The sequence below is a fragment of the Pongo pygmaeus genome, chromosome 13 (genome assembly GCF_028885625.2).
Source record: "Pongo pygmaeus isolate AG05252 chromosome 13, NHGRI_mPonPyg2-v2.0_pri, whole genome shotgun sequence".
Taxonomy (NCBI): Eukaryota; Metazoa; Chordata; class Mammalia; order Primates; family Hominidae; genus Pongo; species Pongo pygmaeus.
This window is the reverse complement of record NC_072386.2, coordinates 71,558,693-71,582,722: the sequence shown is the minus strand read 5'-3', so window position 1 is coordinate 71,582,722 and position 24,030 is coordinate 71,558,693. Positions and strand designations below refer to the sequence as shown.

Genomic DNA, 24,030 nt, shown 5'->3' with positions numbered 1-24,030 from the left:
AGCTTCAGTAGTCCCAGGAAAGGCAGCTGTACTTTTAACTCGACCTCTATTCTGCACAGATGATGACAGGGAGCTACCCTTTTCCCGGGAACTTTCTTGTTCTTCATATGTTATGCTGGGTTCATTAAACTGCTGCAAAAAGTCTTCATCCATTTTCTGAAAAGGTTTCAGGAGGAGGCTGTGTTTTCAAGGTTGGGGAAGATTTGCTCCCAAGCACCTCCTCTGATGTCTTGCTTTGAACAGGATGGCCTTTCTCCTCGGTCGGGATGTCCCCAGTCCAGCATCCCCTCCACCAAGCTCTCCTCCTTTGGGTCTTGGCAGTTTCACTGTCTTTGTAGTGTTTGTGAGAAATTCTTTTTTTTTTTTTTTTTTTTTTTTTTTTGAGACAGAGTCTCGCTCTGTTACCCAGGCTGTAGTACAGTGGTGTGATCTCAGCTCACTGAAACCTCCGCCTGCGGGTTCAAGCAATTATCCTGCCTCAACCTCCTGGGTAGCTGGGACTACAGGCAAGCGCCACCATGCCCGGCTAATTTTTTTCATATTTTTAGTAGAGAGGGGGTTTCACCCTGCTGGCCAGGCCGGTGTCAAGCTCCTGACTTCGTAATTCACACACTTCGGCCTCCCAAAATGCTGAGATTACAGGCGTGAGGCACTGCACCCGGATGCTTGTGGGAAATTCTTATCTGGGCATTTCTGTAAGACATGCTTAGGGACCGTGGGCTCCTGCTGCTGTTCCTTACAGATCCCTCTGTCCTCCAAGTGGACATACACCACCTGGGAAGTTGCCGTGTTCTCACTGGAGATGCCCTGGGCATGAGTCAGTAAGTCCTTGGAAACCAAGTTATCTAAGGCAAGGGACATGTCAGTGAAATGGCTTTGAACTTGGCTATGCTCCCTCTGGGCCAATCTAAACTTTAACTCGCTCAACATCTGATTTTAAGATATGATGACTTAGGATGTTGGGGAACTGATGTTCTTGATGGGAAACTTTCAGTTGTAGAAGTGCTTATTTATGCATTTATCACTGAGCAGCTTCCTGACTTTCTGGTTGTCAAGTTGTTCTTAAATGGTGTTTGAAGAGCGCAGAGCTCCTCTGCCTTGAACATCTCTTTAGACCCACTGGTGACAGAAAAGGTCTTTCTACTGCCCTGAAGCCTTTCTACATTATTACTGGAACTCTCTCTTATGCCTTCACTCACAGTGAGCCCTAGCTTGCGTCATGGGCACCTTTTGGCTGCATCTACTGGTTAGTACAGTCTGTTTCTGACTGACTTCGCCTATGATGCTGTGTGGTGGGGGCAGGGAAGTGTCTCTGCCATCCTCAATTGTCTGGACTTTCTGTAAGGTCATGGTCAGTATCAGAGAATTCTCTTCTCAGGGCTCCCTGCCTTTCTTTGTCAACAGGTGAGATGATGTGGTGAGGATGACCCAAGATAGGGAATGAGCTTGTTGTTTCTAACTTTTCTCTTTGAAAATCTATAGTGCTTCTTCTAAGAGGCATGGAGGCCCCATCTTTGGACTCTGTCTCTGTAAGGTCATGGTCAGTATCAGAAAATTGTCTTCTCAGGGTCCTCTGCTTTCTTTGCCAACAGGTGAGGTGACAGGGTGAGAACGATCCAGCATGGGAACTGAGCTTGTTGTTCCCAACTTTTCTCCTTGAAAACTTTTTTCTAAGGGGGGTTGGAGACCACATTTTTGGAATCTACACCAGATATGGAGGAGGCTGAGGAGGGAAGGTCGAAATGGGAAAAGGAATTGGAAAGGTCCTCTTTCGAAGTTAAAGATTTCTATGGATTCATGGACTTGGCGGGGAAGGCCCCACAGCATCCTCATATGGAAAGTTTTAATATGGGCTTCCAACATCTTTTGTTTGTTGGAACTAAGGAAGGAAATCTCCTGGGAAGTATCAACGCGGTGGTCCTCACCCAGCAATGCTGCCAAATTTCGATGTTTTATTTGGCTTTGGGATTTCTCAGCAAGAGACATTGTCTGCTTGACTGAGTGCCATGAACTATGCACAGTCCCAGGCATTCGACCCTCATTGATTTCCTCAAATTTCTTGCTCAAATGTACTGTCAGGGCATTTTCGAGTTCTTTCTGACCTAGGCTCACTCCTGAATGATTCCCTGACAGATGCATCACGTGACTGTCCAGGTTTCTCTCAGAGTTAGACCTCAGATCCTCATCTGAAAATGTCTCCGGCTCAGGCAACAGATGATCTTTTGGGCCATTCTCCTGGCTGTATCCCTGATAATTCCCCACATTCTCCAGGGAAAGCATATTTGAGCTCCTCTCATGGAAGCTTCTAGGGATGCTTGATTCGAACTTCATTAGAACATTGCGGCTCTGACTTTCAACCAAAGAGCTATGTAAGGGTCCCTGATTGCTCTCTGACTCAGATATCTCCGAAATTTCCTTCTGAGGATGTAGCATTGACAGAGACTCATGGATTATGTGAGGCAGGCCCCAATTGCTCTGGATGAGTCTCTTTCAAAGTTGGTGATCTCGTTTCTTCCTTAGCTCACAGCTGAATGGAAAATCTCCAGTAATGATGGAGATGGGAACATGGGCTGTAAAGGACTGGCTGAACAATGCAAGATTGGGAGTTGGAGGACAAAAGCCTTCTTGGGATTTTTGAACCAAAGAGGGTAAACCCCACACACTTTCCTGTACTTTCTACAACACGTTCTGCTCCAGATGGTTAATTTCAGATGGCATAAGAGACTGTGCCTCATTCTGGGGTCTATGAAAACACACTCCGCAGCTCCTAACCAGGAATAGAGGACTAGGTAGTAGAGCTGGAAGTGGAGATTGATGTTGAGCCCTGGACTGGACCTGAGTGCAATGTGGGGACTGACCCCAGGGCAGGGTTTGAGGCAAGGGTAGAGGTTGGGTACTAGGTAAGGACAGAAGTTGGGGATGGAGAAGTACTGGAGATTCTTGGAATACAGAGGTATTTGTAATTCTATTGAAGAATACAAACATGGAGTAATGGCCATGTTGGACAAGAACAATAGGGTGCAGAGACTCACTGTGCAGAAATGGGAGACCCCAGAAGAGCTGGACATATTTTTGCTCTAAATGATCCTCAATGCACTTAGAATATGGGGGCTGCTGATGGATGCACAGTTGTTCTAGTTTTTCTTTACTGGCCCAAAAAGGAAGGGAGGTTGCCAAGTCTTGCTTATCTGCAATTGAGGCTAACATTTTCTGTGAAGAATTTAGTTGATAGTTTGGCCTACGTTGTTTTGGAAAAGATTCTGCTTTGTTTTCATTCTTTCCACATCAGGAAATCACTCCTTTTTTTTAACTTGTCTCTCCAGGAGTGCCAGAATGTCATGACTGAGAAATGAGAGGTTAATAGGCTTTATGAGGTTGACCACAGAGTGCCCTCCTATAGTGGTCTCAGAAGAATGAAGGGTAAGAAGCTCTTGCATGAAATCATATGGTGCAATAGTGGAAGGAAAAAAGTCCTTGTCATGAGGCTGCCACCAGGAGAATTCTGAAGATGCAGGGCATGAATGGTCAATGCCTCTGATTGTTGGAGCATAGGTGGATGATCCACCAGAGCTACCTAGAGATAAGTCTCTGGAAAAGGCTTCAATATTGTGGGACTTGCTTTAGACTGAGTTACAGTGCAGTCCTGCAGTGGTAAAGCAGATGGGGTTGGTGGTTCGTGACGCCAAGCACATGAATCAGTGGGATTCATGGCCCAGGAAATATTTGGTAAGGGGTTCATATCTTGGGATAAGGTGGAGTCAAATAAAAAGACGGTGTTCAGAGACAAACTGGCCTCAGGTTGGAGACTGGGCTCCGCTCTCTGAATGTGATGTGGTGGTAAAAGGGGAAAGGGAAGCTGTTGGGGTGGGGAATGGTCTATGGGGAACTTGGAATCCAAGGGAGAAACAGGCTGTGGTGGCAGAGGGTGCCTCAGTGGTGAGGGTGAAAATAAGTCAGCTAAGGTGGTGATCAGGTCAGGTGAGAGAATTAAGTGGGGCGGTGGAGATGGCTTAGGCCAAGGGGACAATATTAGGTCTTCTGGAGGGGTTGCTGAGGGGGTGGAAGCCAGAGTGAACGATGACTCAGTCGCAGAAGCTGAAGAAGCCAAAGGGGACACAGAGGGAGCAGCATCTTTCAGGGACTCCCAAGACAGCAGTCGCTGGATATCAGCAGTTGCTCTGTTACACACCTGACAGACAGGGTCTTGGCATAACAGTCGATGAAAGCAGGTGGTATCATGATGCTGGACCAGGGGACTGCAGGAAGCAGGAGGCCCAAAGCTGCAGCCAGGACCAGAACAAAGAAAGGAGGGTCTGTTAGCCTGGCAGGGGTGGGGCCCCCTGAATCCTGCTACCTGTTTCACATTGCCCCCCACCCATGACCTCACTATGCACTCTGTAGCCTCTCCCCAATGCATTCAATTCACATACCCGTTCCTGTGGAGACCCATGCCCGCAACTATAGCAGGCTACAAGGAATCCCTGAAGTGAATAGAACATGCTAAAAAAAAAAAAAAAAAAAAAAAAGGAGGGGGTGGGAACAAGGACAGAAGGGGAATGATTAATCACCTTTTCAGAATAGAAAGCAACTTCCTTTCCTCTTCGGCTTCTCTCTGGAAACTTTTCCAGTCTGGGAAACCAGAACAGTATGTTATATGCAATGAAGGTAGAGGCACAGGGCTCATACCTGTGGTATGGCACAAGGATCTGTGGAAGACCCTTGGGATATTAAACTCTGATAGCCCCAAGAATCAGTAGAAAAGGGCAAATAGTCATTGATAATATTCACAAGTTCACATTTGTATGTGGCATCATTAGTAAAGTCCTTTCACATACATTACCCCATGTGATGCTCAAAACCACCACGTGAAACATAGACATCAGTAGTTACCTCCAGGAGGAATCCGAGCATCAAGGAAGTCAAAGTACTTATGCAAAGTTGTGAGACAGAAGCTCTGACTCCAAGTCAACCAGTAGTCCTTCCTCGATATCTAACTTGGCTGCGTATTGGGCAACACTCATTGCTCAGGTCCATCACTCCATCTTGCCCATGGATGGGCAGAGCAGGGCCTCTGAGCAGTGTCTCAGGTCTTATCGCTTTCCCATAAGCCTGTCTTCTGAGGGCTCTGTTTTCTGAGACTGTATCTAGTAACTGACATTCTAAGAAGTCATGGGACTGAGTCCTCATGAAAGAGACAGGAAGGGTCACCCTGAAGCTCAGATAGAGCAGGCTGACATTACCTTTAAATGTCCCACCTTTCTTTCTCTTCCTGGCTCTGCCCTGATGCTGAGAACGAAGAAAGATGATGACAGGCTAGGACTCACTTCTCTCACTCCTCTAGGAAGCACATTCATTATACAAGAATAATATGACTCTGTAATTAATAGAAAAGCGTTCCTGCTATCAATTCTTGAAGGTGATAAAATATTTCCAATTTTTCCTTCTCTGAAAAACTCAAAGAGGATTTTGTCTATGCGAATCACACTTGATGTACTCAGTTAGCAGTCCTCAAGGAGGGCACAGGCTCAGAGGCCAACATTCACATCTGTGCTCCCTCACAGGACAAGTGTCCCGCAGACAGAATTCTGGTTCCAGCCTCTGCTCAGAGACTATCAGCATTACTCCTCTGGTCAGCCCATAATGAAGGAAGACTTGGTCAAGTGACAGGTGACATGGGAATCTGACTCATGATCAAACTTTAGGAGGAACTATTCTCCTTCAGAGAGCCCACATTTTCTAAATAATTCAGTCCAGGACCACAGAATTATTGCGTTTTGGATTTTATCCTGGAACTCTTCACCACAACCAGATAGGTAATCTATGAGCTTCAGATGGAAACCTTAGTCCTCCTGAACCCCTACATCTGCCCAACCTCTTCCATAGAAGAATGAAGGTCTATCCTCTCTTCAGACTTCCCATCTAAGACATCTCTCTGAACCACCCAAACTTATTTAGAAATGTGGAAATGGGATTGGGAAACAACAAGAGGGAATCTCTCTTGGGTGTTCACCCACAGTTCCCTACCTTTTGGATATCATTATTTTTCCCAAGGGTTGACAAACACAGCATCAATACCACATAGAAAAAGTACAGCATAAACAACCACAACCCACTCAAGTAGATGCAGTTGTGGTCAATATCCATCCAAGCAAGGTGAGTCAGGGCTAAGCCCTGTCTCAGTATAGCTCTTTAGAAAACAAAGGATATTCTCCATGGTTTGAATAGCATGGCTTCCTAAGGCAACTGAATGCTGTGTGTGCCCAGTCTTAACTATAGGCCCAAACCTGCATCACAGAGCATGGAAGAGTCACAGAGGATTTCTGAGGGTGGAGGTAGCAACAAGAGAAAGGTGTGTCCACAGCCCTGCCTTTTACCAGCCCAGCTGACTCTACCCCTCCTGGGCCCTCTAGGTCCCTCTGTCCTACCCTGACACTCCATTTCCCACCTCCATCCTTTCTTCATGTCATATATTTATCTTGGTCGAATTTTTGGTTTGTTCCAACAGTAAACCAGGTATTATCTGAGTCCCCCTTTACTGTTTGGAGCCCTTAACTTGGACCCCACCAACTACACTGCCTTGAAAGCCTGAAATACTGCCTGGAATATTTGCTGTACCCAGGCTTTGCTACTCTCAGGATCACAATAGGTCCTCAAATCCGTCTTATCTACAGAATGTATTTGCCTTACATTAACCCAGATATGAAACTTAAATTTCCTTTATACTTACTTCATTTTGTGAATGTTGAACATTACATTTTTTGTTTTGAAGTCAGTTTTTACTATTTCCAATCAGAGGGACTGTCTCAAATGATTAAAACTAATGTTATCAAGGAAAATGAGCTCACTGCCCAATTTGGGTTTTTGAGAAAAGAAGGTTTTGATTGTAAATTAACCAACAAGGAGACAGGAGTCCAGCTCAGATCTGTCCCGTGTGCTAGCTTTCATGCAATCATTTTATTAGAAAAGGTTTAGGAGGTGGCCTCTGGGATTAGTAGGTGATCTGTGGAAGGAAAGAGGAGGTCTGGGACATCCTCGGGCATGCACAGTTTTGTTTAACGCTACTTCATGGATCGCATGTGCACATTTTGGGGGAGTTAGTTTGAAACATGGTAGAAATTTGGCCTATGACTTCAGCAAGCCTGTTCTGGCCAACTCCAGTTGGCCTTATTAGTTTTAATCCATTTTAGCCGGTTTTTTAATCTCACAAGCAGAGACAATTTTGGTGTTTTAGCAAGTCGTTGTTGTTTAATCTGCTATCCTGTAAACTGATGATTTTTTGTTAGTCATTGGCTTTTTAACTCTCTGGGGCATGGTTTAACTAATAATTCATTATTTAACATCTACAAAACTAAAGCGAGTATAAAATAAATGTATATAATTAAAACTTCAAGGGTTCTTGGAAGTGAATTTATAACACTTATTTTTCTGAAGTTAGTGAAGTTTAAACTGTTCAAAGACCTTTGGAACATGCTCTATACACAAACACACATACACATTGACCTAAAAAGAAGAAATTCAGGCAAAATCAATATAAATAGAGAATTCATTTGGGTCAAGCTTCAGGATCGCAACCTGGGAACACAGATGCAAGTCACCCTAAATATACACTGTAATTAGCACCAGTTGCAAATGGGTTTCTAAAGTCGAAAAAGCAGACAAGGAATGGGCTGATACAAAGTTGTTATCAGGAATTCTCATTGGTTTACAAAAGTGACATTGATTAGTGATTGCCTATACTTTGTTAAGCTATAGGGTGTGGGTTATATTGTCAAATGTGGCATCATTTGGTTAATGTCTAGCTACATGTGGCAATACCAAGCAGTTCCAAGAGGTGAATACATAGCTCAAGGAGGAAGTAGGGCCATGATTGCTGTCTTATTTTAATGTCTATCTAGGCCTGATAACTTAAAAGGACTCATTCCTCAGATAAAATTTCCTTCTTTATAGACACACCCACATACCTATCGTGTGACAAATCAATCAGTATTTTGAAATCCAAAATCAATTAGTTCCTCGTTTTATTTCAATCTCCTATTTGTCATTTGGACCCACAGTTTCTAACTCTACCTCAAATACACACAGTCCCAGCCCTCCTCATCAGTTTCATAACAAGTCTGTGACTCCCTTCAACCAGATACACGTTACAGTGTCCTTAGCTATTGTGATGTGCCCTGTGCTGTAGCTCAGTAGCTAAGGTATTGCCCTTTCACACTGGCAGTCAGATTTGATTCCCTACTTAGAAAGTAAGTTCTTTCTGGTTTCATATCTACATGACCTTGTATAGTCTCTTCTCCTCCACAGGCTGTCTTAAATTTTCCTTTCTTTGAGCACCTGGGAGGTTACTTTTGGTAAAGTTCAAAAGCCAGAAATATCAGCCATTTGGCCTGGCTAAAATAAGGTAATAAGAAATTTTAAAAGACTTTATTAAAGAGTACTATGGTTAAAAGTTGGCTTACTTAAAAGTGGATATTTAAGCTCTAAAAGCCTGGACTCCTTGGGAAAAACAGGAGGCATCAGAGACCCCTTTCTTGGCCCTGTTCTTCCAAGGACTCCACCATAAAGCCAGTAAGCAATTAAGAAACTTAAAAACTGGATAATGAAAAATCTTACAATTATTGTAGTAATCTTCTTCTCTCTGTCTGTGTAATTATACATGTGTTGTGTGTAATGTTTATATAAAAGAGCTCTAATTAATTGGCTTAAGCAAAAATAAGCGCTTAAATCAAATATTTTGAAAGAAAAATAAAAACTGTAATGCCTTTTAGTTCATGTAACTTTAGTAATCTTTGGGGAATAAAAACAGCTTTAAAGATTATTGATAAAATAAAGACATTTTGGCCAGGCGCAGTGGCTCACGCCTGTAATCCCAGCACTTTGGGAGGCTGAGGTGGGCAGATCATGAGGTCAGGAGATGAAGACCATCCTGGCTAACACGGTGAAACCCCATCTCTACTAAAAATACAAAAAAATTAGCTGGGCATGGTGTTGGGTGCCTGTAGTCCTAGCTACTCCAGAGGCTGAGGAGGGAGAATGGTGTGAACCCGGGAGATGGAGCTTGCAGTGAGCCGAGATCATGCCACTGCACTCCAGCCTGGGTGACAGAGCAAGACTCCATCTCAAAAATAAATAAATAAATAAAATAATGACATTTTGTCTCAATTATGCAGGTCAGATATTAGGTTTGCTAAATGCTTTAAGGTCATAAACTACTTTGACTTTTGAAAATTATTCAATTTATTTTGGAGATGTTATATTCTAAATAAGGCCTGGGGATTTATGGAATTAACCATGCCCCCTAGCTATGCAAAGAACGTTATGAAAAAAGAGATTTTATATAAGAAAGGATGTTGTATGGTAAATTCTTGTCCTGAAGTAAAATGACTGGTTGTTTAAAAAGAAGGATATTTAGGGCAAGTCAGAAAGTCTAAATATGTTGTACATGGTCTGTGTAAGTTGTGAAAGAATTTATAAAAAGAATTTATGCCAGAAATGTTGTACAATTTAAAGGGATTAGGCCTCCTAAATCCTTCATAAAATGCCACTGTGACTCTTAACTGTACAGCCTGCATGACTTACAGCTTGGTGAGGCCTGGAACATATGTGGAGTTAAATGTTGGAAAGAGTCAGGCCTTATCTACATTTCTGTCTGGGTCCTAGGCTCCACACCTAGTACATCATTGAAATTCCTTACTTACCAAGGCTTTCACCAAAAGTAAAAGTTGCTAAGAGTTAACATTGTAATATGTAATTGAGACTGCTGAAAAAATAGGTTTAGATTCAAGGTGTGTAAGGAGAATGAAATGTGTTTTTTATAAGAGATTATATGAAGGTATGAGAATGTGAATTTTTTGCCTAGGTTAGAGGGTTAAATGATTGTTTTAAATTAAATAAAGCTAAAGGTTGGAACAAATTGTGGAAAGTTTATGAAAAATTGATTGTAAGAGATTGTATGTGTGAACAAATTGGCTAAAGTTAAAATGGCATTATTCAGTTTTTTCTATAAATTGGACATTGGAATAAAAGCACAACAGAGTTTTCTTAGAACATTGTTCTGCTTTGAGAAAAAAATTGTAAAGGGTTATAAAAGGCTTATAAAAATCTTACTTTATGGTCAAATTAGTTTAAACTGAATAGATTTATAAAATGTTATTAAAAACTAGCTTTAGTATTAAAAATACACCAATAAAAACATAAAATTTGGATTTTCTCTTTTAAAAAGGATTTTTATGTAGTATTAAAAGATAAAAGTTTTTTGTTTACCTTTTAAGTAAACTACAAAGGACAAAGAGGGGAAGAGAAGGAAAGAAGAGAGAGTCAGTTGGCCTCATGCTATCTTCATTGGGTCTTGTTTGGGAAGCTGTCTCTTCTCTATTAGAATGATATTTTTCCTTCAAAAAAAAGTTTTCAGTCATCTTTTTGGCTAAATGAATGACTTATGGTAACCTAAGATTCTATTTTGTAATATCCAACGTTTTAAACCTGTGGTATTTAATAAACCTTTCAAAATCAAGCTCCGGATTATCATGCTAAATCAGCCAATACCAAAATTGTTTAAATATACAATTTGAATGAACTCCATGGTCTAAGTCAAATTATTTATGATAACCCATTAGTTGTCAATGCTGTGCACCCAAATTGGAGAAACAACTGGTATTCAAGAGAACATAAGACCATTTTTAAGCATGGACTCATGAAGAAACAGGACAGCTGCCTTGTCCTTCCTGAGTCCTTAAAGCTTTTGTTATTAAAGGCTCTGCATTCCATGACTCATTATGGAAGAGATAAAATAATCCAAATTGAAGATATTGATGTGATGACTTATCAATTGCAGAAATAGCTTAAAACCAATGTTTGGTTCCATATTCCTGGGAAGACAATCAAAGCTTCAGGTACCTGATGGGCCATATAAACATTTATAAAGGGATTTCATTCAATTGTCATTTTCAATGCTTATTTTCTTGTTGTATAAAAGCTTTCCCATGCAAGAAGGCTGATGTTATAACAGTAGATTATTATGCTACAGTGTATTTTCACTAGGTAAAGAAAGCTTTTTATGGTTCACTGAGGACAATCCCTTCACAATCTAGAACCTGATTGGATCTTCTGAGAATATCAGAGAAAGATTGTCCTTGCCATCCACACTACAGCAAAACTGGAGCCTTGAACCTTGGGTTCATAATCTCACAACTGAGAAGCGTTCCTCCACACTCCTGGAACTGTACATCCATTGGAATCCTTAAGGTAAAACTAACCAGGAAAGTTTCTCCCCAGAAGAAGATGGCATCCCTGATGTGAACAGCTTTTCCCAAGATCACGGATCAAGACTTCTACTATCACGAGACTCTTATCTTTGAATATTTTTTCTGTGTTTATGCCTCTATGAACAACAGAAATGAAAAGGAGGTCTATTATGTAAACTTACAGGGTATACTTTTATTTGCGAATGATTTTGCAGCCAGCCTTATATATGAATAACCTTATACTTTAATAGATAGAAGATGAAGGCCCAATGTAGGTGAGAAAGTTTAGTGGTTCATACATTGCTTCATAATCAGTCAAAACTCCTCTTAACACACATCATGGATTAAAGAGAACATTGCCACGAGGCCTTCACTCTTCTAGAAGGACATTATTTGTTAGTTCCTTTTTCCATGACTTAGAATAAAAGAAGCAATAATTAGAAATGTCTCCCTCATAATAGGCTTTACAGCAAATTCTACTTTAAAGGCTATCATTATGCAATAGACTAAATTCTCTCCTGAAAGTTATGCTAAATAATAGAATTGGCTAAACAGAAAAGTACCTGTGCAGCTGCTGACACTTGTGGCCTATGGAGAAACACATCAAATGTAGATTATAAAAATTCAGTTTCAAGGGATTAATGAAAAATCCACTTAGTCACATGAGTAGACTCTTCACCTAGCTCATTCTTTAATCTATTTAATTTTATGTCGTTTGGTTTATGGGGGCCCTGGGTAAGGGTCACACTCCAAACTCTTGGTATTATCCTCCCAGTAGTCATAACAGTCTCCCTGGTGGGGTGTATTCTCTCAAAAGTTTTAAATGTTTGCACACAGCCATCTCTAGTACACCAAATATTCTCTCTTCAACTGGAATGGCAAAAGCTGAAAGAAATGTGTGACTACGAGGACACCGTAACCTATGAATAAGATGCTGAGACCAGAAACCAAAATGATGGTAACTGAGAGTGGCACTAAGGCCTTAAGTTTTGGTCACATTCTCACTTAAGTGAGAACCTGGTCAAAAGGGGGGAATTTTTTTTTAAATAAAATTATGGGAGGCCATTATTTTGGACTGAGCTCATGCACTTGGCCCCAACAAACCAAACCAAACTAAAATAAAGTCACTCATGCTAAATGTGACATAATCAAACTAAGGCTTAAAAAAAAATTGATCCTATAACAGACAAGGTTTTGCTTTTCTCCTATAAACAGGATGCTCCAGTGTAAGGAGGTTCCCTCTACTCAGTCTTTATTCTCTCCTTGCAAAACCCACTGTTCTACTCTTTCCCAGTGGGTTTCAAAACCATATAAGTACGTTTACAATCGGGATAGTAACATCAATGACTAACATTATGGTCAATCTCTCAAAATTGAGAAAATGACCAAAATGGGGGAATTTTTAAAGCAAACTAAATATGGCCTGAGAAGGACTCTGCACTTCTGTATTTGAGTCCTTGTACATGAACTGTAACCTAGCTTAATAGTCAGAAAAATTGAAAACCTAACTCAATAGTATGCACCTGTAACAACAGCTGAGTGTTGGCCAATCCCAGCGGACATACTTCAACCACTCATAGCCTGCTGAATGTTCAAACTGCGTTCAAATAAGGCAAATGCCAAGCTATAACCAATCTCACTGTTTCTGTACCTCACTTCCAATTCCTGTATGTCATTTTACCTTTTTTGTCTATAAATTTGTTTTAACCACAAGGCACCCCTGGAGTCTCTGTGAATCTGCTATGATTCTGGAGGCTGCCCAATTCATGAATCATTCATTGCTCAATTAAATTCCTTTAAATTTAATTTGGCTGAAGTTTTTCTTTTATCAAAGTAGAGAGTTCATTTGGGTCAAGCTTGAGGATTGCAACCTGGGAACACAGATGCAAGTCGGCCTAAATATACACTCCAATTAGCAGCAGTTATAAGTGGGTTTTTAAAGTCAAAAAAGGGGACAAGGAGTGGGCTGACACAAAGTTGTTATCAGGAATTCTCATTGGTTTACAGAAATGACATTGGTTAGTGATTGGCTATACGTTGTTAAGCTATAGGGGGTGGGTTATATTGTCAGGTGTGGCATTATTTGGTTAATGTCTAGCTACATGTGGCAATAGCAGTTTCAAGAGATGAATACATAGCTCAAGGAAGAAGTAGGGTCATGATTCCTGCCTCATTTTAATGTCTCTCTAGGCCTGATAATTTAAGAGGGCTCACAGTCCTCAGATAAAAGTTCTTTTTCTTACAAACACACCCACACACCCAGGCTGTGACAAATCTATCAGTATTTTCAAATCCAGAATCAATTAGTTCCTCCTTTTATTTCAATCTCTTGTCATTTTGACCCCACATTTTCTAACTCTACCTCAAACACAATCAGGCCCAGCCCTCCACATCAATTTGGTAACAAGTATGCAACTCCCTTAAAGCAGGGATAGGTTACAGTGCCCTAAGCTGTTGTGATCTAAGAGACCAAAATAGATGCCCCTTTATCAACAAAGACAGACCCTTAGGTTAAGGAAACAAAGTTACCTATGGGTCAAGGGTTCAGGGCTTGGATGGCATGGCAAATTTCTAACTTTCTATAGCTAAACTCCCTCTCACCAAACGAGCTATCATCTCTGATTGGACAGAGGACCAGCCTTACAAATGTTATTTTCTGATAAGCTATTAATATTAGACTGCCAGTTTCTACCAGCTTATAGAGGCTGCACACAAACCACATTTGCATCCTGTAGTTCACCTTATGATGTAAAGGGCCAAATTCTACCTCATTTTAGTGCTAAACCCCCACTCCAAAGTCAACATGGGATGTATGTTACATATGTTTACTCATTATGGTGTGCTCGGCTCCCACATAAATATATGTAGCTTTTCCCCCAAACTTGTTGAATATGTGTGAATATGAATATAAAACCCAACCTGTCCTTCCTCTATTCCAACAGAGAGCACCTTCATTCCACACTGGTTGCTTTCCCTTCCTGGCTTGCAAACTGATAAGAGCAATGAGGCTCTCCTTTCTACTATTTAGTCATCTTGGTGGTCTTTTGGATGATACTACTGATCCTATCAGTGTTAGGTAGCAGAGTGAGACTTAGGTGTGTCAAATCCTTAGAGCAGAATGTAGCCTTAAGCAACCTCACCTGACTACACTGTGGGCCATGTACATGTGATCTTTTCCTGAGTGCCTTGGCATCCAAAAAAACTTGAGAACATCTGCCCTATATTCCATATAATCACCCCTGCAAATATCCAAATACCAACTTCCTGTCATACTTTATTCAGGCTCCTCTTGTCAGGTTTAAATGATCCCAATATCCCCCATCCCTAACCAGTCTTCCTACACATTCTTTTCTGAACTCTTTATATGCCAGCTGTCCTCTGAACTGTCTCTTAATTTCTCATGTCTTTCTTAAACTATGAAGCCCTTTATCTGACACCCATGGGCCACCACTGCTACTTGATCCCTTTTGAAGGGGTAAGACAGCCTTCAAGCCAGGCCAGGTCTCCTTTCAATTATGCAGGAGAAGGTAACCTGCCTTGAGGATAAAATCTGCCAAGAGATGCCACTTCCTCCTCTCTTTGATATGCAGTCTCAGTCAAGTTTTCATCTAATAAATATTTACTGCTGGAAACTAGGAGACACAAGCATCTGTAAGCCACCGGCTCTGCCCTTGACCTCCTGGTGCAGTTAGAGCAATTAGTTCTACACAGCTCAAGATCTATACAAACGTAGAGGAGAGTTTCCCCCGCCTCCAGCATTTACAATCACCAAGCGATCTCTGGAACTGATCAGATACTGTGGGTCATAACTCCTCAGACACATCATGCTTTTTAGCAAGAAATCCCTGCACGTCCACCCTCTCCAATTTTCTGATACCAATTAATAATTCTTTGAGAAGATGGTCAAAGAACAGCTTCTCTCTTTTAAAATGTCATTCATTAGCTAGATGTCTTTACAAACATGTGTGTGCCCACAGTTGAAAGCTTCACGAAGTTTCAGTAAAAAGGCTTTTCCCCAAATGCTAATAAGATTCCCTTTCTGAACCTGGTAGAAGCTCCTTCAAAATTTAAAGGAACAAGAGACTAGAGATATATTTATTTTCTTTTTTTGTACCACCAACAGTAAATTCCATTGACATTGAGTGGCAGTGCTTCACACTACTTATCCTTTCTGCACTAGCACCAACTAGAAATAATAAATTTGTCTACCTTATAAAGAAGTCTACTTCCAACCATCTCAGTGCATTTTCACAACCTATGAGGTTAGCAGGTCAGGTATTGTGCCTGTTTTTGTTTTTGTTTTTTTCTCTTTTAATTTGCTTTTATTGTAACAGGCACTTAGATTTTCTCTTAATATTGTGCCTATTTTATCAATGAATGCAACCAAAGCTCAGAGAGGGTAAGTGACTTCTCTAGATCAGACAGCATGTAAGTATTAGAGCTCTAATGAATAAATTCTCTACGTTCTCGATGCTTCTACTTTAGACAATATTAATATGTAATTTCGTAAAATTAAAAGTATCCCCTAATCCTAAAATTAAAGCAGCTATATAGCTAAGAATATTCACTTTGCCCATTAAATGTTGACAAATTTGAGAAGTAATGAAAAACTATTTTGGTACTCTATCACCTCTTAGGTAACTTTTTCTTTCCACATTTAGCATCATTTTCTTTATAGGATTTTTTTTTTCCTATCCTCTTCTTAAAACTTGCTTTCAAGAACTATATTACATATGACTCCCAGTAATGTATAAAATAAAAGTTTAAAATGTCATTCCTCCCAAGAAAACATTTCACACATTCTACATGTATCTACCTCCATGCCTTGTAATAAGCTCTTACAAGAGCATTTTAGGCAGCCTTTGGGAGGTGGCAGAGGTGGCTTCTGGTAGAGTGGGACTGTCTCACCACTACCCCATGACATCTTCCCAATTTACCTACATCGCCACCCAGAAGTCTGTTCTTGGATTTCACACTGCACTTGGTTATATTGTCTCCAAGGAGGAGTCTTTTCCAAAAACTCTACTACAGTAATATGCTACCATTTGAGGATACTCAGTATACGTGGCAATAAAGTTACATTTTGTCGAAGCTTGTTGCTCTCTGAGATTTTTGTAGTACAACCAACCATATTAGAATCTCTATGAAATGAGAGCTTTGGAGTCTAAATGCACTTTTCATCAAGTCTCTGGGTGCCTCACTTTGCCCTCTTGCCAACACTCTCAAACTTAGCCCTTGAAATCAGCCAGAATGATGACGTGTAATAATTAACATTTAAGAGTGATGAACACCTAGCCGGACGTGGTGGCTCACACCTGTAATGCCAGCAGTTTGGGAGACATAGGAGGGCGGATCACGAGGTCAAGAGATCGAGACCACGGTGAAACCCCGTCTCTATTAAAAATATAAAAAATTAGCAGGGTGTGGTGGCAGGCGCCTCTAGTCCCAGGTACTCGGGAGGCTGAGGCAGGAGAATGGCGTGAACCCGGGAGGCGGAGGTTGCAGTGAGCCGAGATCGCACCACTGCACTCCAGCCTGGGTGACAGAGCGAGACTCCGTCTCAAAAAAACAAAAAAAAAACAGTAATGAACACCTTATATTTTTGAGGTTCTATTCTTAGTAAGTCAGAAAAGGGTGTCAAAAGGGGAAATGCAATCCACACAGAACATGAGCAAATCTACAATATCTAGAAAAGTGCATGTTTGGTTAAACTAAAGCATAAGATATGTGCCTGAGGATAACCTAGCAAAAAATTAGGCTGAAAAAGTAGAAGGGGACCCAATTGTGAAAGACTTTAAATGACAATGTAAGAAGCTTGACCTTTGTACTGAGGGCAGTGGGAAGCGAATTTTTCTATACCATAAGAACAGCATACTCAGCTCTGTGTTTTGGAAAGAAGACTGGCAAACAGAAGCTGGTGAGAATTCATGGGGAAACATACAAACCAATTACTGTATCACATAATACTCTTTCTCCAGCCAGTGATCTAAAACAAGATGAATTCTGGTTTATACAAAAATGTTAACTTATGGGCTTATATTTGTCCACAATAGAGGAGTAGATCCAGCTTCTCACATACTCTCCCTTGGATATGCCTTCATTCACTCATTCTCAGGCCACGTCTCTGGTGGCCAAAGATGGCATCCAGCCAGGAGAAAGGAGAATCATTGTCCTGGCATTCCCAAGCAAAGTGCCAACTTTGAGGGTCCAGGACCAGCTTAGGTTATAAGAATACTCCTGAAATAATCACTGGTAACCAGAGAGCACTAATGGTCTAGCTAAGTCAGTCTACTCAAAAGTGTGATCCATGGACCAGTCCCTGTCCACACGTTTTGGGACTGTGTGTCACAAGATGAATATAGAAATTGAGAGTGGTTAGAAATTTTACTGCAATTTGACAGGGTAATTCAATCTAATAATAAAAAATTGAGGCTTGTATTCTGTATGTGTTTGTCTTTTTTTTTTTTTTTTTTTTTTTTGAGATGGAGTCTTGCTCTATCACCCAGGCTGGAGTGCAGTGACGTGATCTCAGCTCACTGCAAGCTCCGCCTCCCGGGTTCACACCATTGTCCTGCCTCAGCCTCCTGAGTAGCTGGGACTCAGGCTACTGCTACCACGCCCGGTTAATTTTTGTATTTTTAGTAGAGACGGGGTTTCACCATGTTAGCCAGGATGGTCTTGATCTCCTGACCTCGTGATCTGCCCTCCTTGGCCTCCCAAAGTGCTGGGATTACAGGCCTGAGCCACCACGCCTGGCCTTGTGCCTCATTTTTTTTCGTTGATTCATTTTTTTTTTTTTTTTTGTATTTTACGCAAGTATCAATCCACAGTAGATGCAGGGGTGGGGAGTCCTTCACCACAGATAGTTTTAGAATCTGTGGTTTAATGTACATGCTCCACTGTGAAGTCTTGGTGTATGGTTAATTTTATGAGTTAACATAAGGGAAAGAAGAATTTGCCCCGTTTTTCTGCCTTCCTGCCTGAGCTGGGGCATCAATCTTCTCCTGCCCTCAGACTGAGACTTACACCGTGGGCCCCTTTGGTTCTCAGGCCATAGCTTATATATGTCTTACTGGTTCTGTTTTTCTGGAGAACACTGACTAATACAGTAAGGGTGCGTCAGGATCCTGGAAGCACATGGGGAGAATGCTGGGGAAACCTTTCCCTCTGGCTATGAGAAAGGACTAAAACAAATGTCCACTATAATCCTGGGGCCTAATTTGGAGAGGGAAAGGACTCTCCCAGACTTATTTTCTCCCTCCTATTTTCTCATGCTTTCCTCCACAGTGACCCATCCTTAGTCCGAGTCTGGTAAAAATTTACTCTGGAAAAGCTTTGGCCATTATAATAAGCTAAACATTACATGGCCATTCACCCACCTTCCCCTTGGAACTTTATTGCTAGAATCAAAGTATCCAAATGGCTCTCCTAAGCCATTAAGAGCAAAACAACTTTGAGCTAGACTAACACGAGGTAGTTACTAAATTGAGTCAAATTCCTTTGCTATGCTCTTGGCACTGAGGTATGGAAACTCCAGAGTCCTGTAAGAGGTCTGAAGAAAAAAAAAAATGTTCAAGACAAATTTCAGAGATTGGAGTTTTTCATTAAAAGTACGTTTTAGAAAATCGTTTTAGTTAACTTGCTAAAGAAGTTGTATGGGGAAGAAATGTGTGCAGCTCTTTGGAAACTTGAGGTTTTCATTTCTCTCTTTGAAATAAAATGGAAACAATAAAAACACAATTAAAATTAAAATTAAAAAACCATAATCTAAGAGTATTTTGTTTCTTTTTCTAATTAAAGCTCTGCAATTAAAGTTTCACTGGAGAGCAACCTGTGTTTTTAATCTCACTGTCCATGAAGGGCTAATACGGGCAACAGGAGGTGAGATGTCTGCTACACTCTTGGAAGTGACCTTGGAGAACTTTCCAGTCTGACTGAGAAACCTCGTCTGCTTTCTCATTTTACAAATTGGAAACTGAGGCCAAGACAGGTTTAATTCTTTTCTCCTTAATTCATTGTTGCATGCACGTGTGTGTGTGTGTCTGTATGTGTGTTTTCTCTCAGGGACCTTGGAAACTGGATGTCTGCACAGTTTTAACATAATTTAGACACAGAATATGAGATTTTTTCCTCTCCAAGGCCCTAAATAACCTACCAGCACCAAGAGGAGGGCTCAAAAAGCACCAAATTTTATCTTGTGTTGCCTTGAAATACATAATTTTTGCCTAAGTGAACTTCACAAACAATTAAGATAGTAATGCTTTTTGTGAAAATCTAACTAAAATCTAGCTGAAAACGTATGAAAATCCAACTAAAATGTGACTCACATCACTCAAGATTCTCACATCTAGAATTATGTAAGATCAGCTTTGGAAGGTAAGTGCACCTCATGTGCCAATTCTAATAATTGTGGCTATCTGGGCACATTTTAAGGATTGTGAGGATCTGTCTGAAAAAAAAAATGCAGTGATCTGTTAGTGACATCTGGTAGGAGAAGGGAGGAAAGGGGTCAGACTGATAATAAACTTGCTACATATTTGCCACCTTTGGCTTGGATATTAAGGAAACTACCCAAGATTATTTTTTCTGAGCCCTTTCCAATGCTTACTCAAACAAGGTATTAAATACATCAATTTAAAAAAATTACATTCCAGTCATTTCTCAAATTTACATACGTAGGCAAAGTCAACCAAGGGCATTCAAACAAAGGTAGAAAAAGTACAGAGTACAGGCTACATTGCTTCTTCTCAAACACTTCCTTTTTTCATGTAATAACAAATTGCAAAACAGAATTTGCCTGCTGGAAGAGTATGTGGAGAATACAAATATCCCCAGCATTCTGGCTTAGCTATTTCTTGGCCATGCTGCCCAGCACCTGACACTGAGGCATCCTTAGAAATACTTTTGGGAGATTAGGTATGAAAATTCTCTTTGTAAAGCAAAAGTTGCATTGGTCTCTTCCCATCCCTGGATTGCTGGAATGAGAACACAGGCAACCCTTTGGAGGGCACCAAGATCAGAGTCTGCCCTATTGACACAGATATTTTTGAGAATCAATCTAAAATTGTCGTTATTAAAAAATCATTCAGCCAGGCATGATGGCTCACACCTGTAATCCCAGCACTTTGAGAGTCCAAGGTGGGTGGATCACTTGAGGTCAGGAGTTTGAGACCAGCCTCTGCAACATGGCAAAACCTTGTCTCTACTAAAAATACAAAAATTAGCCAGGTGTGGTGGCATGTGCCTGTAGTCCCAGCTACTTGGGAGGCTGAGGTGGGAGGATCATTTAAGCACAAGAGATGGAGGTTGCAGTAAGCTGAGATCATACCACTGCACTCCAGCCTGGTCAACACAGCTAAACCCTGTCTCAAAAAATTAATTAATTAATTAACTAAATAATTAAATTTTAAAATCACCCAGTGGCTGGTTTTCAGTGATTCTTTCCTATAATATTTAAGATTTTGAGAGGGGGACCCATGATTATTTATACAGCTCGATTAGGTTCCTTTCCTTCGTTTGAACCTGAGCTCTTCTTTCCAGCAAGACACAGTGTGATATGCACTGAAGATACAAAGGGAAATAGGAGATAGTCTGTGCTTTCAAGGAGTTCAAACCTAATTAATGATCAAAGAATATATAGAAGCATATCTTAGTCCAATACCAGCAAATTTTTTCTGTAAAGGGCCAGATAGTAAAAGCTGTCAGTGCTGTGGGTCATCAGGCTCCGTGGCAACTACTCAGCTCTGATGCTATAGCACAAAAGCAGCCACAGCCAGTCCTTAAACAAATGGCATGGCTAATTTCTAATAAAAATGTATTTACAGAGAAATTCTGCTAACCAGATTTGAACTACTGTTTGCTGACCCCTGACTTAGATTCTACTCGGTGAATCATAGAACTTGAGCATCTCTCAGGGGAAAGGTTAAAAAATGGGCAGATCAGTTTTTGGTTAGTGTGGTGGCTTGAATAATGACATATTTATTCATAGGTGGTGATTTTTTTAATTTATTGAAATCCCAGAGAAGATCTATGACATCTCTGGTGAATCTGTGAGAAAATTACGTAGTTACATTTACCAATAGAATGGTTTTATTCATTTAAAAACTATTTTTAATTCAAGATTTGCCATGTCACCAGTTGATTCAATGAGGCACAATTGCCAAACTTGAAAGTAATGTTGTAGAAATCCACAGGGCAGAGTGGAGGACACCCTAGAGGGAAATAAGAAAAATCATCATGGAAAGCATACAGTGTATATGCACCCCCATCATGCAGAGAGTGAAAATTTCAAATTATCATGGAATAATCTGGAAAAATCACTCTCACCCCAAAACCTCAACAGGGACTCTCCCTATTGATCTCCCTTCCAACAACTAGGAATTTGTTGAGCAATGGGACAAATAAAGCAGTCTGGAGAATTTGATGGAAGATAAGAAAGCACTATTTTAATATTAGCTGTACTGATATTCTAATGAAATCTTTACCTTACAAAAAGAACTTGCCCCTGAAAAGTGGATTTCAGATGTCCATTGAAACACAAAGGCCTGTTGTATAGTCAGGTGCAGAAGTCCTTCTGCTGATCACCTGGTCATGGACAGAGGCCTGGGGCCAATGATGCCCTGTGTCCTGTGTGTGTTAGTTCATTCTGGGTCACAGTCATGAAGTGTCACCAGTATCCACAGAGCTGTGCGCTCTGTTTTGCACTTGCTTCCATGGCTTCTGCCTCCTGCCATAAAACCAGTGAGTGTCATGGTGCAGGCAAACCCTGCAGGCTGCTGAGCTGAGAGGAGGCCAGATCCCCAGAGAGCTATGCAGCAGCCACTGGGACACCCCCACCCCACCTGGTCCTGTCCCCACACGGAGCTCCCGTGATTAGTAGTCCATATGGATCATGTAGACCCATCCAACACACTCCTGGCCCATGGCTCAGTGACACCCTGCACATGTATTTAACCTCCCCCTTCCTTATATCAGATGTTGAGTGATCAGGTCTGTGGCCTTGTCTCATTAAAGGCTTGTGATTAACTGTGAAAAGAAGGAAGAAAAAAGAAAGGAGAGGAGAGAAGAGGGGAGCGGAGGGGAGGGGAGGGGAGGAGAGGAGAGGAGGAAGGGAGGAAGGAAGGGAGGGAGGGAGGGAGGGAAGGAGGGAAGGAGGGAGGGAATAAGGAAGAAAGGAAGGAAGGAAGGAAATACAAAGGCTTTGTGTAGACAGTGCCACCAGCTCAGCTTATATAACAAAGCAGCTAACGTCCCAAAGTTCATCACACTTTTCCTCATCATATGATTAAATTTCATAGTGTCCTGGAGATTAGAGAGACAAGCACTCTGTTTTACTGTGAAACCTAATTCCAGACAGATTCAGTGATAGTCAATGGCAGAATCATTGCCAACATTCACAAAATGATACTCATTTCTGGCCACCAAACTAACTTCACTTCTACATCACAGATGTGTCTGCTCTAACCCAAGTGTGTGTGTGTGTGTATCCTTAATATTTGGAGCCCATCAAAATATCCCAAAGATGTCAGCCGACAAATTTAATACATCTTTTACCCGACATTAGGTATTTATATTTTCAAAGAGGATTCTTTAAAGACCAAAGAGTCTTTCAAGGCCTGAATAATGATTTTGTAATGGCAAAACTTCAAACATCATGAGCAATAAAATAATTTAATTGAACAAGGGAAGTGGGCTCTTCTGCAACTAACCCTGACTATTAGTTTCCCAAACACTTAAGAAACAGTTTTTTTCAATCAAGTTAGTAATGGATAACCAGCTGTCCATCCACCATATTCATTTCTCACCATTTTCACACAAATTGCATATCATAGCAAGCTATCCAACGGACTTGGTTAACTAAGTTCTTTTTTTTTCTTTTTTTTTCTTTTTTTTTTTTTGAGACAGGGTCTTGCTCTGTCACCCAGGCTGGAGTACAGTGGTGAAATCATAGCTCACTGCAGCCTCAAACTCCCTGGCTCAAGTGATCTTCCTGCCTCAGCCTCACAAGTAGCTGTAACTACAGGCACGTGCCACCACATCCAGCTAATTTTTGTTGTTGATTTTTTTTTTTTTTTTTTTTTTTGTAGAGACAGGTTTCGCTATGTTGCCCAGGCTGGTTTTGAACTCCTCAGCTCAAGCAATCCACCTGCTTCAGCCTCCCAAACTGCTGAGATTACAGGCGTGATCCATAGTGCCCAGCCAACTAAGTTTCTTTGTAAGTGTGTTTATATAAAACCTCACTCTCAAGAATCCGAAATAGAACAGGCAGCACACGTTTCTTAGTTCCCCAACTCTACTTACTGTATAGTATGAAATGCTGGGAACCCTAAGAAATGTAAGCTATGGTTCCTGTCCTAAAGAAACTGGTGTAGTCAACACAAAAATAAACAATAGAGCAAATTGTCATTTGGCCAATGTAATTCCCACAAAAATGTAATAGTACGCATACCAAAACCACTCCACTTTTCACTGGTTTCCCTCTGCATTTAAGATAAAGACAAAGCTTCCTAAAAGGGCCTGTGAGAATCTGTGTGCTCTGGGAAACAGCCTTTCTTCTGGACATAGATCCACTTGCTCTTTCTGCTCCAGACACCCTGTCTTTCGGTTCCCTGTCTGACTATGCTCCCTTCCATCGCAGGGCCTTTGAGCAGACTCTTTCCTGGGCCTGGAAGGCTCTGCACTCCCCTTTTCCCTAGACCATTTCTTTTCATCAGCAGCACTCACCCCAAACTCCATATACTTCCACTGTCCCCACTGGGTATCCTTCTTGGCACTTTTCACTACAGCAAAT

General features: G+C 41.1%; 1 pseudogene; it reads right to left on the bottom strand.

Moving 5' to 3' along the window:
* Window positions 1-372: 372 nt before the first annotated feature.
* Window positions 373-6,214, bottom strand: LOC129043567 (spermatogenesis-associated protein 31D3-like; annotated as a pseudogene).
* Window positions 6,215-24,030: the final 17,816 nt, after the last annotated feature.